Source organism: Megascapheus bottae, unplaced genomic scaffold (genome assembly GCF_031878675.1).
Source record: "Megascapheus bottae isolate mThoBot1 unplaced genomic scaffold, mThoBot2.hap1 HAP1_SCAFFOLD_40, whole genome shotgun sequence".
NCBI classification, from domain to species: Eukaryota; Metazoa; Chordata; class Mammalia; order Rodentia; family Geomyidae; genus Megascapheus; species Megascapheus bottae.
Window position 1 is genome coordinate 5433404 of NW_028327715.1, and position 15640 is coordinate 5449043.

The 15640-nt window shown below is 38.2% G+C and overlaps 1 protein-coding gene and 1 long non-coding RNA gene across 4 annotated transcripts in view; both read left to right on the forward strand.

Moving 5' to 3' along the window:
• Positions 1-803: 803 nt before the first annotated feature.
• Positions 804-9053, forward strand: LOC150039412 (uncharacterized). Its single transcript, XR_016534424.1, has 5 exons — positions 804-865; positions 3470-3605; positions 6625-6819; positions 8741-8873; positions 8962-9053. It is a non-coding gene; the product is annotated as an uncharacterized LOC150039412 (long non-coding RNA).
• A 2181-nt stretch (positions 9054-11234) lies between these two features.
• The window catches only part of LOC150039413 (uncharacterized), a 510688-nt gene continuing 506282 nt past the window's right edge, over positions 11235-15640 (forward strand). For 2 of the 3 annotated variants that reach the window (XM_090327882.1, XM_090327885.1), the window contains exons 1-3: positions 11235-11366; positions 14266-14339; positions 14696-14871. The gene's annotated coding sequence lies outside the window, so the exon portion shown is untranslated. The remainder of the gene's footprint in view (positions 11367-14265; positions 14340-14695; positions 14872-15640) is intronic. The other variant, XM_090327886.1, reaches the window with a different exon arrangement.

The following is a 15640-nucleotide window of genomic DNA, read 5'->3' on the forward strand; positions in this document are numbered from 1 at the left end:
TCAAAGAATGCCCGATCTGGGCAAGTAGGGAAAAAAGGCATCTTTAATGAATGTTACAAATAGTAGATTAAGTCACAAAAGAGGAAAACTGATTGCCAAATAAGAGAAGAAATAGTTCTTGAAAACTCTTGCTGTTGAGGTGAAAACAATTGGAATGAGCTGCTGATAGGTTACTTAAATGAGGCAGATAAGAATAGGGTGATTGTGGTTCTTAATGTACAGTTATTTCTTTTTTCTTTTTTCCCCTTCTGGTTAATCTCATGTAGTTACTATATCTGGCTTTGTTACCCGGTATTTTATATATACATTTATTTGTATATTTGGGAGGGGTGCGTGGTGAGAAACGGGACAAACATGAGAAGGGTTATTAATGTGCAAGAAGTAATGTACCCATTACCTGACAAGTGTAACTATAATCCCCTATACATTACCCTGACAATAAAATAAAAATAAAAATAAAAATAAAAGAATATGCACTTTGAATTTGCTTTTTTATTATTTTTTTTACATTTTATTTTTAGCCTTTATGTGTTGGTTCACTTGTATCAAATAAATTAATCACAGAAATGTTTCCATGTCTTCCTCTCAGATGATATTCAGTATATATTCAATTGATGAAAATCTGGGTCATTAAAGTAATTCCTGAAGGGAGAAATAAAAGTATTTTGCTCAGGGTTACTTTGAACACTTGAGGATAAACTTTCGTTATGTCTAATTTAAGAATAGACTTCTTTCTTTTACTATCATTTATCTGACTTCAGTAGATGACTGGTGAAAAATATGGTTTTCTCAGCAGGCCATGACTCTGTCTATTGCAGCAGAAGAGCAAGAGAGTTGTGAGGGCAGGGAACATAAACAGCCTTTGGTATGTTCATCATTTACATTCTATCTTCTCCTACAAGTGTATTTTATTTATTCAATAATATAACCAAAGGAATTTATTTACCTCACAGACTGCTCTAAACAATCAATAGTTCAAAATAACAATGCTCTATAATTATTTTACTAAGTATGAATATTGAGACATTATTGCATCTGAAGGAGATGACTAACAAGGAAGGGTTTATAATATTACAACACAAACAAATTTTTTTTTTGCCAGTCCTGGGCTTGATCTCAGGGCCTGAGCACTGTCCTTGGACTTTCTCAAGGCTAGAGCTCTACCACTTTAGCCTCAGCACCACTTCTGGCCTTTTCTCTATGTATGTGGTACCGAGGAATCGAACCCCGGTCTTTGTGCATCCTAGGCAAGCACTCTACCACTAGGACAAACTCCCGGCCTAGAATTTTTTACTTTAATGAATGGAATCAGAAAATATAACTAAAAATTTATAGATGGATTTAATGCTAACTTAGCATATGTTGATATTGGGTAATCTGCCGTGATTATACACATATGAATGACGTAGAGATTACCAAGTTGAAGAAAACCATTAGCCAATGCATCCTACAGGAACTTAGGGCTTGGTTTTTTTATAACACATTAAAAATTGTTATGTGTTAGACACTGAATCCATTTCCTTTTCGGAATAATTACCTTTGAAGAGATAGACAGGAAACAAACAGGATGAATATTTACATGAGAGAGAAGGAATCTGTCAGCAAAGAATTTTCATCTCTAGAATCCCTTCCAGTGAAGATGTTAAAAAGGATTTCATTTTCTTGCTTGCGGAAATGGAAGCCATTAGGAAGAAAATTCTATATTCAGACAATGGGTTCCCTAATATGACACTGTATCAGACAAATGAATATCTAGGATACATTATCCAGGGAGACAGAGCAGAGAATGCCTAGGTTCATCATTTTATACTTACAGTCATATATTGAGCAGTTGATAGTGAGATACTCATTATCCTGGCATCTACATTGTTACAATGAATAAGAAAGGAACGATGGCAGAAAGACAAGACACATTTTTCACATTTAAGAATTAGCTTCTTACCAGATACAGAGGCTGGGAATTGGAAGGTCCAGGTTCAAAGCCAACCCCCACAACAGTCTGGGAGACTCCTGGTCAACAATAAGTAGCCAAAAAGGAGGCAGGCAGTGTACCTCATGGGGTAGAGTCCCCGAGTGGTCTAGAAAGCTGAACAAGAGTAAGAGGGGCCCTCAGTGTAAAGGTTGGAACCAGCTGAATCTGAAAACCAAAGAAACAAAAACTGTCCTATTGCTTTCATTCTTAAAACTTATTATAACTTTTCCTCCTAGGAAAGAGTGTATATTGTGATTAAACTTATTTAAATGTAATGTAAAGAGGGGCCTGGAGTTTGGCCTAGTGGTTGAAGTGCTTGCCTAGCATGCACGAAGACCCAGGTTCGATTCCACGGTACCACATACATAGAAAAAAGCCGGAAGTGATGCTGAGGCTCAAGTGGTAGAGCTCCAGCCTTGAGAGAGTCCAAGGACAGTGCTCAGGCCCTGAGCTCAAGCCCAGGACTGGCAAAAAAAAAATGTAATGTAAAGAACAAAATTTCCATTGAGCTCTCTGTTATTTACTGCTTTCTTCTCACTGAAAGCTTTTCCTTAATATATAGGTTCTGTACTTCTGTCTTTGTGTATCTAGGACAATACTCTTCTTTTTTCTTTTGATGTTAATTCTGAGTTGTGATCTCAGGGCCCCTGCCCTGAGGGTATTTTTTTTGCTCCAGACTAGCAGTCTCCCACTTGAGCCAGGCTCTATTTCTGGATTTTTAGTGGTTCATTGGAGAAAGAGTCTCACAGACTTTGCTGCCTAAGCTATTTCAAACTGCGATTCTTTGACCTCAGCCTCCTGAGTAGTTAGGATTACAGTTGTGAGCCATTAGAGCCCAGCCGACATTACCTTTTCTTTTGCTTAATTCAGTATTAGGATCTCTCTTTATTATACAAATATCATCTTTTGAGATGTAAGCTATTCTTCTCCTGGAAAGTGTTTTTATATTTAATTCTATCCCAGTGAAAATAGTAGTACTTTTAAAATTATGTATTTGATACCCTATCCTCCAAAGCTCATGGGATATGCACGATTGCTGTCTATGTTCTTGAGTTAGTTGCTTGCTGAAATACTCCCACCAGCCATAGTTCTGTGCATCTGCTGGGTTTTTCTATAGTCACCCGCTTGAATGACATGATCAATGACCTGACGACAACCACAGCAGCAACAACAGTTGTTTCAGATGCAAATCAGAAAGAAATAGCCACTGCAAATAACAGGGTCCTTTTTAATGAACGGTAGCATTTACCCTTAATATTGAAAAAGTAATTAAATCATAGTTAGTATTCATACTTAAAATAGTATCTTTTTATCTTTATCTTATATATTTGATTCTTGATTTTTCCTCTAACCTTACATGAAATGAGTTCATTTCAGAAGGATCTTTAGTGCAAATATAAAAAGATGAATAATTACCATATTTGTATATTCGATATATGGCATTAGAAGTATTTTCAGAAACATACACATTTTGAAATACTGTTACTTACTTTATAGACCACAGACCAAATCAATGGAACAGGTGGCACTAATGTCTTCTCTAAGTCATCTGAATCAGTCCCAGAAGAGTCTGCATTGCCTCATTATGAGCATTTCTCCATGCAAAGTAAACAACACAGAATGGAAGGTGAAGGTAGGGCCACAGAATACCTGTAAGATCCTTTTTTAACCAGTCCTGGGACTTGAACCCCAGCTTGGGTACTGTTTCTGAGCTTCTTTTGCTCAAGGCTAGGACTCTACTACTTGAGCCCCAGCCCCATTACTCTTTTTCTGAGATGAGACCATTATGGAACTTCCTGCCTTGACTGGCCTTTAACCAAAATCCTCAGAACTCAGATAGCTTAGAATACAGTTGTTGTGAGTCACCGGCACCTGGCTTCTAAGGTCTTTTAGATTACTTACACTAGCACTGCTTATCACTGTTATACAATACCAATGTGTTATTATTGCATTAGTGTCACAAATATGCCTCAGGTTTAAGTAGAATGAGGGCTACACACTTTGCCATAGAGAGATGATTCCCACTGCATCGCTCTCAGTGGAAAATCCCTCCTGTGTCTTTTTACTGTTCTTCTCCTCTATGCTCTCCCATTCTCACGGAGGGTCACACCTACAATACTACAGGAACTTTAGGTACCTTTCACTTTCACCCCAACTTAGGAGACCCTAGTCAGCTCTGTAAATGCTAATCCCATATTTAGTGCCTACCAGATCTTTTCAAGCCTTGGTTCAAAAGCCAGCTACTGTTTCTCATTGCTACAGATTTCTCTAGATTTCTCATGTACCTTCCCATATCCATACAGGAGTATTCTTGCAGTAGAGCATTTAGTTTTCTGTTACTGATGCCTGATGAACTACACATGATATGAAATTTACAGTTTATTTTTTCACTATTGTATTCCATATATGTTTATTCATGGCCACTAAAGGAGCGAATAAACATCACTCACAAAATCTCTTCATGTTCCTTTATGTGACTTTATTGGGAGCTTTCCAAAAGCCAGGCAGGGTGACATGTATTTGTTTTGTTTTGTTTTTTGGCCAGTCCTGGGCTTGAGCTCAGGGCCTGAGCACTGTCCTTGGACTTTCTCAAGGCTAGAGCTCTACCACTTGAGCCTCAGCACCACTTCCAGCTTTTTTCTATGTATGTGGTACCAAGGAATTGAACCTGGGTCTTCATGCATGCAAGGCAAACACTCTACCACTAGGCCAAACTCCTGGCCCCGGCAACATGTATTTGTAATCCCAGTGCATCTCTGGCTAAGACTGGATTTAAAGTTTCAGACCAGCTGGAACTACATAGTGAGGCCCTGTGTCAAAACAAGTGGGGAGGAGGTGAGTGGCAGAAAGGAAAGATAAAAGTAAGGAAATTTCCAAAAGTTATGTAAATTCTCATTGCCATTAGCTATTAACATCAACATTACTGGTTTCCTTTTCTCTGTTTTTACAAGTACATTGTAATGTGACATTGGTTGTGAGTTTCAGCATTTTAGCTGGTCCCTGCCCTGCTGCATATCCAAGTCCTTTCATTGCATCACAGACGCATGCTGATGGTTGCTATCCTGCCAGGGCCAATTCTATTTGTGTATCATCTCTGGTGAATTGTCTTTCCACAGCTCATCCTGAAGAGTTCAGATCACCGTTACTCTAACAGCTTTCATTTTCGAGAGGATACATTTTTGGCTTTATTTTTTAAGCTCTTAATATGATCACTGTGTGTGTGTGTGTGTGTGTGTGTGTGTGTGTGTGTACACGTGTGTATGCACATGTGCAGAAAGTCTGGAAGTCTGAGGTTCAAATGCTTGGCATTTTGCTTTTGGTTGGTTCTGTACCACTCGAGTCTAGGCTCAACCCTCTGGGGGTTTGCTAACTAACTGAAGATAAGGGCCTCCTGTATTTATTTACTTGCCCACCCTGATCCTGTGAGCCTCCTGAGTATCTAGGATTATAGGGTTGAGCTACAGCATCCAGATCTATCAGCATATGATTTCTTTCTTTTATTAAGTTCTCCCAAGTGCAGAATAAAATGTATCAGTTGGGACTACTGAAAAAACTACAGAGTAATCACAGTGGTTAATACATGATTAGTTATGCTCATCAACCTTCTGTATGATTTCTGTAATGTACAACTTGATTTCTTGAGCCCTATTTTTGGAAGCAAGTCACTTTCAGATAAAGTTGGTTCTTTCTGTCTTGGTTTCATAAATTGTTAAGATATTTCAGGACAAGATTTATTGAGGGTTAATTCTGCCCTGTTGAAGCAAGGCCTTTCTGATGTCCTCTGTTCTATAAAGACATCAGTTCCTGGCAGTGTGTGAACAATAGGTAGTTTCCTGTCATCTCTTCATGTGTTTTATTCCTCAATGCCAGGCCCCTTTCTGAACACACGTGATCCACTGCTCTGCTACATATGCAAGGGGGTCCTGTGTAGCTCTCCTGAATTCCCCTTGTTCCTCTCTGAACTCTCCAGTGCGCTCTCACGTGACACTCATCCTCCTCGCTTCCATCAGCCTGTTTTCCTCACCACTGCATCTTGGGAACCTGGAGTATGCACCACCTAGCTCTCTTCTTTCTGTGCCTTGGTCTGTACCCCTCTCACAGAAGGGCCTGGGCACTGGGAATATTTTCTTCACTGTCTCTCAAGGACACCCCTCTACAATAGTTTAGCAGTGCATTCACTGACTCCATTCTCTCAAATATGTTGTCTTCAAAGTGCTTTAGTGGTTTGCTTGAATATTTTTGAATTGGCTTCAGGCAGAAGCATAGCTCAACACAGTTTACTCCATCTTAGGTAGAAACAGACTGCCATGAAGCATCAATAACTATTGTAGATTGGATAAATATCAGCTCATAGTCTCTCTTCCTGTCTCCTTTTTAGTGTTTAATTATCAGGGTAGCTATTTTCTTCTGGAAAGTACTCCTGTGCCTAATAAATTCCTAGAACAAGGAGAAAATGCATCTAGTTAATCAACAGTGGTCATTTTTCTGCCTTTCCACTGCCCTAGGCTCTAAGCTAACCCAGAACAGGGATGTAACCTGCAGAGCTTTGTACAGTGGTTTCATATGGGGTAGAGTGTCCAGAGTGAGAATGAGAGATTATGGGTACGTGTGGTCCTTTATGTGCCCAAAGAATTTTTTCTGTTTTCTTTCAGGTCAGCTATTTCAGACCCAGGATGCAATTCACTCATATAAAATATCTTCACAACTTAAAAAAGACAGTGTAAAATACATATAAGAATATGTTTGGAAAATGTATTGAAATGCCAGGAAAAGGAGTGAGCAGAAAGCAAAGTATTATCACAGTTGCAGTGTGAAGAAGAACAGGAAAGAGAATTTTGTCATTGGAGGTATGTATCTAGTTGTGTGGAAACATTTGAGCTCCATTTAAATACATACAGAAAAGAACTTTTGCTGTGACTGACTTCCCTCTCACTTTCTTCAGGGTTTTGTTTTGTGGTGCTTGATATTTTTTGATGAGTTATTTACCATTGATACATGAAGTAATTAAAGGAATATTTTTATTGCCAGTCCTGGGGCTTGAATTCAGAGCCTGGACACTGTCCTTGGGCTTTTTCCTCAAGGCTACCCTCTACCTCTCAAGCGACAGTACCACTTCTGGCTTTTCTATGTATATGGCACTGAGGAATCAAACCCAGGTGTTCATGCATGCTAGGCAAGCACTCTACCACTAGGCCAAACTCCCTGCTCCAGGAATATTTCCTGAACCTCAATTTTAATGATGTAAACAAAGTAGAACAGACATCTCAGTATATTGCAAAAACTTTTTTTCCAGTCCTGTAGCTTGAATTCGGCCTGGACATTGTCACTGAACTTTCTCAAGGCTAGCACTCAGCACCACTTCCATCATTTTTTCTGTGCATTTGGAACTGTGAAATCAAACCCAAGATTTCTTCCATGCTAGGCCACTTCCATACTCTACCTCTAGGCCACACTCCCAGCCTGCAAACTCTTTTTGAACCTTAATTTTTTTCATTAAAACTGATGCTGATGAAGAATATTCTTCATATAAGTAATTTTATATATTTCTAATTATTTACTTTCAATAAATGTTATGTGTAGCAAATATGTCTACCTGTGTAAAATATGAGTAGATAAAGACTTTGATCAATATTTCAAAAATACTCATAGAATGTTTCTATTCTTTCACAATTCCTTACAATATACAATTGTCATTTCTACTCAGTAAAATGTTTTTAAAAATTATATATTTATTTTTCTACAGCTTGTTCTGGGGATTAAATCCAGTGCTTCAACTGTGTTAGATTCTTCTGTTTCTCTGAGGCTGACAGGAGCAGTCACTTATTCTCACTCAACAACAATGAAAGAAAAAGTTGATTAGAAAGTAGTTCTTTGGGGTGGGCCGGAGTGTGACTTAGTGGTAGAGTACTTGTCTAGCATGCAGGAAGCCCTAGGTTTGATTCCTCGGTGCCATATATATAGAAAAACCAGAAGTGGTGCTGTCGCTTGAGAGGTAGAGGGCTAGCCTTGAGGAAAAAGCCCAAGGACAGTGCCCAGGCCCCTGAGTTCAAGCCCCAGGACTGGCAAAAAAAAGAATTCTTTAATTATTTTATCTACTATCTCTATTATATATGCATATCTAAAAATTAATCTATGCTAGAAAAGTTACTGTTTTATTTTAGTAACTATTGTATTATTTAAGTTTATCATTTAAGTTCTTCCTAGTATTCATACTGATATTAATCAGTGACACTGTTACATAAAGGAAACATGGAAGTGTGGTTGCAGATATTAGAAAACTTAGCTTGGCTTGGGGTTCTGGTACTGGGTAGATACGTGTTGTGTGAAAATATCTTAAGGGGCTACCTTACACTGCAAGTCATCCTTTGAATCATTGGAAAGATTGTATAAAGATAAAACTTTTTTGTAGAAAATGTATGCACATTTGTGCACATTAACCTTCAAACTTATTAGCTACATTGTGTTACCTAGTTTAGTTGAGAGAACAGTAGGATTATATAAAAATGACTTTCATCTCTTATGAAAAATATTAGAGTTTCATTTTCATATTTTATGCTAGTAAAAGTAGCTTCCTAAGTAACAGAATTATCTTTAATTGTTCCTTTTCTACTGTGGTAGCTTTTGGAAGAGATTTAAGTGACATACTAAATAAGGCTAGAAAGGAAGGGATCATAAAAGTTTTATTATGGTAACATGTGAAGAGATATCGGCCAATGAGCTTTACATTTTCTAACAAAAGAAATTTTACAACTGTATTCATGTCTTAAGACTAGATGACAAGAAGACAAATGCACATTGCTCATCTGAACAAAACAAGGAAAGACAAGATAATAAAGAAGGCAATCAGCAACCTTGTTCATGTGATATGGAATTAGAGACTTTACGAAATGCCTTGATTCAGGTAAATAAATCTGCTACAGACATCCAATTGCTATGTTTATTTCATTTATTTCATTGCCAATATTATTTTTTGTATCCCTTTGATTTAGTATATTCAGCAGGCACCTGCACAAGGAACTGCATAATTAGGCAATTTCATCACTGCAAAACCATCAGAAGGATGCACTTCCACACACTTAACACACCTGCTTCATCAGTAGACTTGCTATCCTGTGGGTCCACCTTTGTATGCCTGGCCTGTGTTTGACCAAAGCTCTGTTTATGTGATTTGTTATTGTTTCACTTAGGCAGGACACAGTGTGTCTCCTTCTAGAAATAATGATATTTAAAACAAATAATTGGGACTAATTCTTAACATCTAACATATGTTTAGTATATATTATCCCTTCCTTCTTTCCTTCCTTCTTTCCTTCTTTCTTTTTTCTTTCTTTCCTTTTTCATCCTCTGCTCCCCTCTCCTTACTTTCCCTCCTGTCTTTTTTCTTCTTCCCTTCCTTTTCCTTCTTCTTTTTTTTTTTGCACTACTTCTGGCTTTCTTCTATGTATGTGGTACCGAGGAATCGAACCTAGGTCTTTGTGGATGCTAGGCAACCACTCTACCACTAGGCCAAACTCCTGGCCCCTCCCCTCTTTTTTTGAGCAACTGAAATTGAATTTAGAGTTCGAATTTGTTGGAGAAGTACTCCACTGCTTCAGTCACATTACCAATCCTTTCTTTTGTTTTTTTCGTGATTGTCCTGAGGCTTGAACTCAAAGCCTATTCACTGTCCCTGATCTTTTTGCTCAAATCTAGCACTTTATCACTGAGCTACAGCTCCATCTCTGGTGAGGGGTGTGTGTGTGTGTGTGTGTGTGTGTGTGTGTGTGTGTGTGTGTGTGTGTGTAATTGGAGAGAAATATCTCACAGACTTCTATGCTATGGCTGGCTTTGAACTATAATCTTCAGGTTTCATCTACATGAATTGCCAAGATTGCAGGACGATCCACACTGCCTAGCTGCCAGTCCTTTATGTGATTTAGTTGCTTTTCTCTTGGTATCCATTTTGCACAGAGATGGCCACAGACTATGGTCCTTCTTATCCTTGCCTATCATGTACTGGGATCTCGAGTACATTCCAACATGCCTGGCTTGCTGGGTGATAAGGGAGACTCATCACATTCCCTCCTACACCTCCTTCCAAAGTCTACCTCTTACATACCTAGTGTGAGCTCCTGTGGCAGACCCTCGTGTTCTATGTTCTTTCTTTCTTTTTCATTTTATTATCAGGGTGATGTATAGAGAGGTTGTGGTTAGATTTGTAAGGTAGTGAGTACATTACCTCTTGAACATTTTCCCTCTTCCCATGTTTTTCTCCCACTTCCCATACCTCTACCACATCCCAAGTTGTAAAGTTCATTTGCAACGTATTTTCTTGTGAATATTCCTTTTACACTGCTTCATCCTTTGGCCTTTGTCTCAGCATCTTGCTTTTCCCCTTTTCTTCCCTGATTCAAATAAATAAATAAATATATGTATAATACATCAGGTACCAAAGTCAGATACAGCAACAACAGGTGATAAACAATAAGGGAAAAAAGAAAAAAAATAGAACAATAAAAATAAAAAAGCAGAGTAAAGAAACAGCTTCACATAATACATTAAAGGCATCAACCACAAGGACATATCTCTTTTTTCCATATCCTGGAGTTCATTTCACTTAGACTTATATTTCCCTCCTTCAGTGTATATGTTCTAAAGGAAGGAGTAGAAGGCATATTGATTTTAATCACTGGAATAAATATGAATATAGGTATTTTAATGTTAAAGCTTTGAAAGTATAATTACACTAGTCAAATATTTTGTGAGGTGATTATGTTTCACAGTAGAATCTCATCTCTGACCGTATTAAAGAATTATTTTTGATTGTTGTCAACATTTTGTCATAGGAGAAATTAAAGTCTATGTAAAGTATATTGGATAAAGGACCTTAAATTGTCAGATGCGCAGGTTAATACTTGTAATTTCTGTTAGTCAGAAAGCAGAGATGAATAAATCACAGCCTGGTAAAAATCAGGAAGTCCCAATCCCAGGAAATAACTGGGGCCTGGTGAAGCTTTCCTTTAATGTAAGCAACACAGGAAATATCAGTAGGAATATCATGGCCCGAGCCGTGCCCCCCCCAAAAAAAAACAAAATAGCTTAAAAGTAGAGATGTGGCTCAAATGGTTGAGCAATTACCTAGCAATTAAGAGGCTTTGAATTTGAGCCACATTACAAGCAACAAAATGGTGAATTAAAATAAGCACTGTTTCAAATTTAAGATGTGCTCCTCCCAGTTATAGTATGACACCAAAAAATTAAGAAAATGTATTTCTACCTTTCAGAGGAACAAAAAGAAATCAAGAGGGAACTTTCCAAACTAGCAAAAGACAGAAGACTAGAAACTGAAATCTCATCAAATTGTCTTTGCCTGCCCAAGGAGATACAAATGGAGCAACAAAAACTGAATTCTGAGGTATTCCCTTTAGTCATTTCCAAATATTGTATGATTGTGCAGATGGACACATTTTAAGAACCAGCTCTGTGTGTTATGGAATTGCATGTGTGTATGCAATTGTTGGTCTCATCACATGAGGTATAGTGCAACAATGACAGGATGACATTCCCAGTGGCCTCAGCCAAACAAGAGGTTTTTGGGGGGGAAGAGGGAGGGGGAGAGCCATCCAGGGTTCCCTTGCCCAGCAAGTCACAGGCTGTGTTCAAAATACTGCTATTGCCAAAATCCAAAGACAGCCAGGCACAAGTGGCTCATGGCTGAAATCTTAGCTACTCAGAAGACTGAGATTTGAGGATCGTTGAGGATCGTAGTTTAACGTCAGCCTGACAGAAAAGTCCCCGTTAGACTCATCTCTAATTAATGACTCAAAACTAGAAATGGAGTTGTGGCTCAAAGTGTAGAGAGCAAAAGAGCTCAGAGACAGTGCTCAGGCCCCAAGTTCAAAGCTCAAAAAAAAAATCCAAAGAGAAAAGAGAAATTTGTAAATATTTTCCAAGAAGAAAATGGGTATTTTATCTTTTGTATCAAAACTCTTGAAATCAACCACTTGTATTCTAAGTTTTGATGTGTGGATGTGGACGTTAATTTCTTCCTTCACTTGTAGATAAGAGAACAGGGAGCTGGGATGAAACCCTACTGTAAAAGTCATTTCCTTCCTTTGAGAAGAGCCAGCCTCTACCTCACATAACCTCCTATTTCAGTCAGAGAGCTTTTGGGAAGTGATGTGTCACAACAAACCCTCAAGCTGAGTCCCTTCCACAAAACCTCATTCTCATCCCCGACTCCATATTCATTTGGTTCAGTATTTCAAGATAACTTGTAAAGAAATGATTTATGAATTTCCCCGGAATTGCAAATATATCACATTAATTGTTCTCTCATTTTACACCTAGAATAAAAGGCCTGAAGTGTTAAGCATACGTAAAATCTATAAGTAGTTGATAAAATATCTACATTATGCTATTGGATTTCTTTTTAAAAGAATATTTATGTTAGCTGGGCTCAGTGGCTCACACCTGTAATCCTACTCAGGAGGCTGAGATCTGAGGATCGCAGTTTAAACTCAGCCTGGGAACTAAAGACCATGAGACTATTATCTCCAATTAACCACCAGAAAACTGGATATAGCACTGTGGTTCAGGGGGTAGGGCAGTAGTCTTGAGCTGAAGAGCTCAGGGACAGAGCCCAGGTCCAGAGGTAGAAGAGTAGCCTTGAGCCAAAGAGCTCAGGGACAACACCCAGGCCTAGAGTTCAAGTCCCACAACTGACAAAAAAACATACTTTTACTGAACAGTTGTCATTATTAAGGAATTGTTACTAATGGAATTATTTATTCTCAAAAAATTGACATACCAAGGTTTTTAAGCAATAACTCTTAAGCAATTATATATCAAAACCACATAAGGTAGTATAGGGTACCTATACTGTAACTGTACTAAGGTAGCTTTTTAAATAAATGCGCATGGTTTTCTCACAGTGGTAAATAGAGAGCTTGTTTCCTTTACTAGATATTACCATATCATCTCACCTACAGAAAGAACTGCCAAAAAAAAAAAAAGGACTGCCTCTCCATTTTCTGCTAGGTCCCATTTTACTTTGCACCTTTGCATCTGAGTGCTTGCTAAAGTTGCCCGTCATGAGCCCTGTCTTAGAATGAATTGCTTTGAGGGGAATCTTGACTTTAGAGTAGAGTTCAGCATTTCAGGTGCATGGCTTTCCCCTGCCTCTGATTGTCAGCTCCATTACTTGCCGTCCAATGGAGAAGTGCCATTGTGCTTTCTGCTGCATGATCATGACCCCCTGAATAGCACTGAGAACAAGACATCTATCTCTTGCTTCCTGTGCCTAAAACCACTGCTGCCTATGGCACCTGTAGATACTTGCTTTAGCCATGGGGATTGATTCTGAAACCTTGTGCTCTCCACTTTCTGTCACTGTTACTGCTGTGAAGAAGGATTGGTCTCCTGAAGACTTCTCCCACCCACATGCCACTTCCTAAAGGATGGCATGTTATCAGAATATAAAATGTGATCATATGCAAATGCGGACAGTTCTCTGTGCTACTGGCCCTTTCTGGATGTTTCCTAGCTTAACATTTCCAAAGCCAGTGAATTCTATACTGTTCTGATTTTCATGGCACCAATGGAAAATTGAAGACACAGGCATTACCTTGCATGATAACACATACTAATTAGCTGAGGAGGGTGGTTCAGAGGCAGGCACTGTGCAAACTATGAACATGCTACCACTCACACTCTGAGATTCAGAGCCCATTTATTACAGAATAACATGCTATTCCATCCCAAGCGTAGCCTAGTTCTGCATATTTGTATATGTGAAAGTTTCATATTCTATACAATGTGTTAGTGCTTTAAATTCCAAATATAAATGTTTTCCACAAACACTTCCCCATTTTGCCAATTAGAATGTCTGATAAAAAAAAACAAACCTTAAAAATAATGTTTGAGCAAGAAGTAAAAGGAGAATCTCTTAAAGGAGGAGGACTGGGATCATGTAGAGAGTAATAGGAGAAGCTAATAGAAGATATGAGTAACATAAAATATGTGCAAAGAAACCCATTGTTCTAATACACACTCAAAACATTTTTAAACTACAAAAGTTCTAGAACAGGGTCATAATTATGTCTGTACAAGGCTAGCCAGTATAATTGTAGGCTCTGTGGACCATGTGAATTCCTTGAAACTGCCTTAGCGAAGTACACAGTATGAGCCCTAAAGTGGACCAGAACAGCATGGGGATGAAAGGGTCTCACAATGCTTGAAACATGCCAGCACAAAAACAGTTGGTGTACAAAAGTGTACCAGAATGTTGCTAAAATGTTTCTCATCTCTTTTAGTTGCAAGAAGGAAAGGAGGAAGGATGCACAGAAGCTGTACCAAAGGCAAAGGAAATGGAAGATGAAATGCAAAAGTATAAATTGAAGCAGCATAAATTACATACATCTGTGTGAAGCTAAGGAACCTGCATGCTGAGTTCCTAAAATGCATATCCAGGGGTTTGGGAAGTAGTTCAGTGGTTGGGAAGATGGTTGGCTGAATGGGGGCTTTTATAGGATCCACAACAGAACAAGAAGAGAAACATGATATGTGTATAACATCTCAAGTTAATCCTAATTTTGCACATTTTATATGAAACAAAAGTATGATTACTAAAATCTTTTGAGGCATTTCAGAATTTCTATAATCATTTATTTAGAACCTTGTTTAAAATTATATGAAACATTTAAAACTGGATACGTGGAAATAATTTTAAAACCTGCCTTGTAGGCTTGTACTTCAAAATTTCCTATTGAAAGCTACCATAGAAAAGAAAACAAAGAAAATTTGAAAGACTTCAACAAAAGCTGAAAAGACAAAGGGCAAAACTGGCAAGCTCTCCTTTGGTGAGTCTCTTCCCAAAGTCTACCACACTAAAGAGGAAGACTTCTTTTTCCATTGTCAGAGTAAGGAATGTTTAAGTCAATTTGACAAAGGTTATTGATGGCCGTATTTCTTTTCTCATCGGTTGTGGGGCTTGAACTCTGGGCCTGGCCACCGTCCATATCCAGCTCAAAGCTACAGCTCTACCCTTTGAGCCATAGTGCCAATTCCGTTTTTTTACTGGTTAATTGAAGATAAGAGTCTCACAGGACTTTTTGCCAGGGCTGGCTCAACCTTGTTCCTAAGATCTCAGCCTCCTGAGAAGCTAGGATTAGATACATGAGCCACTGGTGCAGTATTTCTTGTATTCACATTGGTGCTTCATCCTCTTTACAGCTGTTGTGTTGAATTGATGGCACTTGAATTCAAAAAAGTTGATGAAGTTTGTAATAAGATGCCAAGGAAACTAGATCATTGTAAATGAAACTTTTATGCTCACTTAATGTTATCAATGGTTAAATTTTGCCATCTAGAACTTGGTGTAATATCAGTATCAGAGAGTATTTTTAAATTAAAAAAATAAATTTATTGTAAAGATGATGTACAGATGAGTTACAGTTACATAAATCAGGTGATGAATACATTTGTTTTTGAACAGTGTTACTCTCTCCTTCATTTTCTCACAAGTTGTTCCCTCCAGATCTCCTGACCCTCCCCATAGTTTAGTCCATTTACAACATACAGTTTTTGATATTACAAGAAATTTAAGTAAAAAACAAACTTGTACTAGAGTCCTGAGTTTGTCTTTATAATCTAATATTTCAGTGATGTTTTGCAGAGGAATCATTTGTA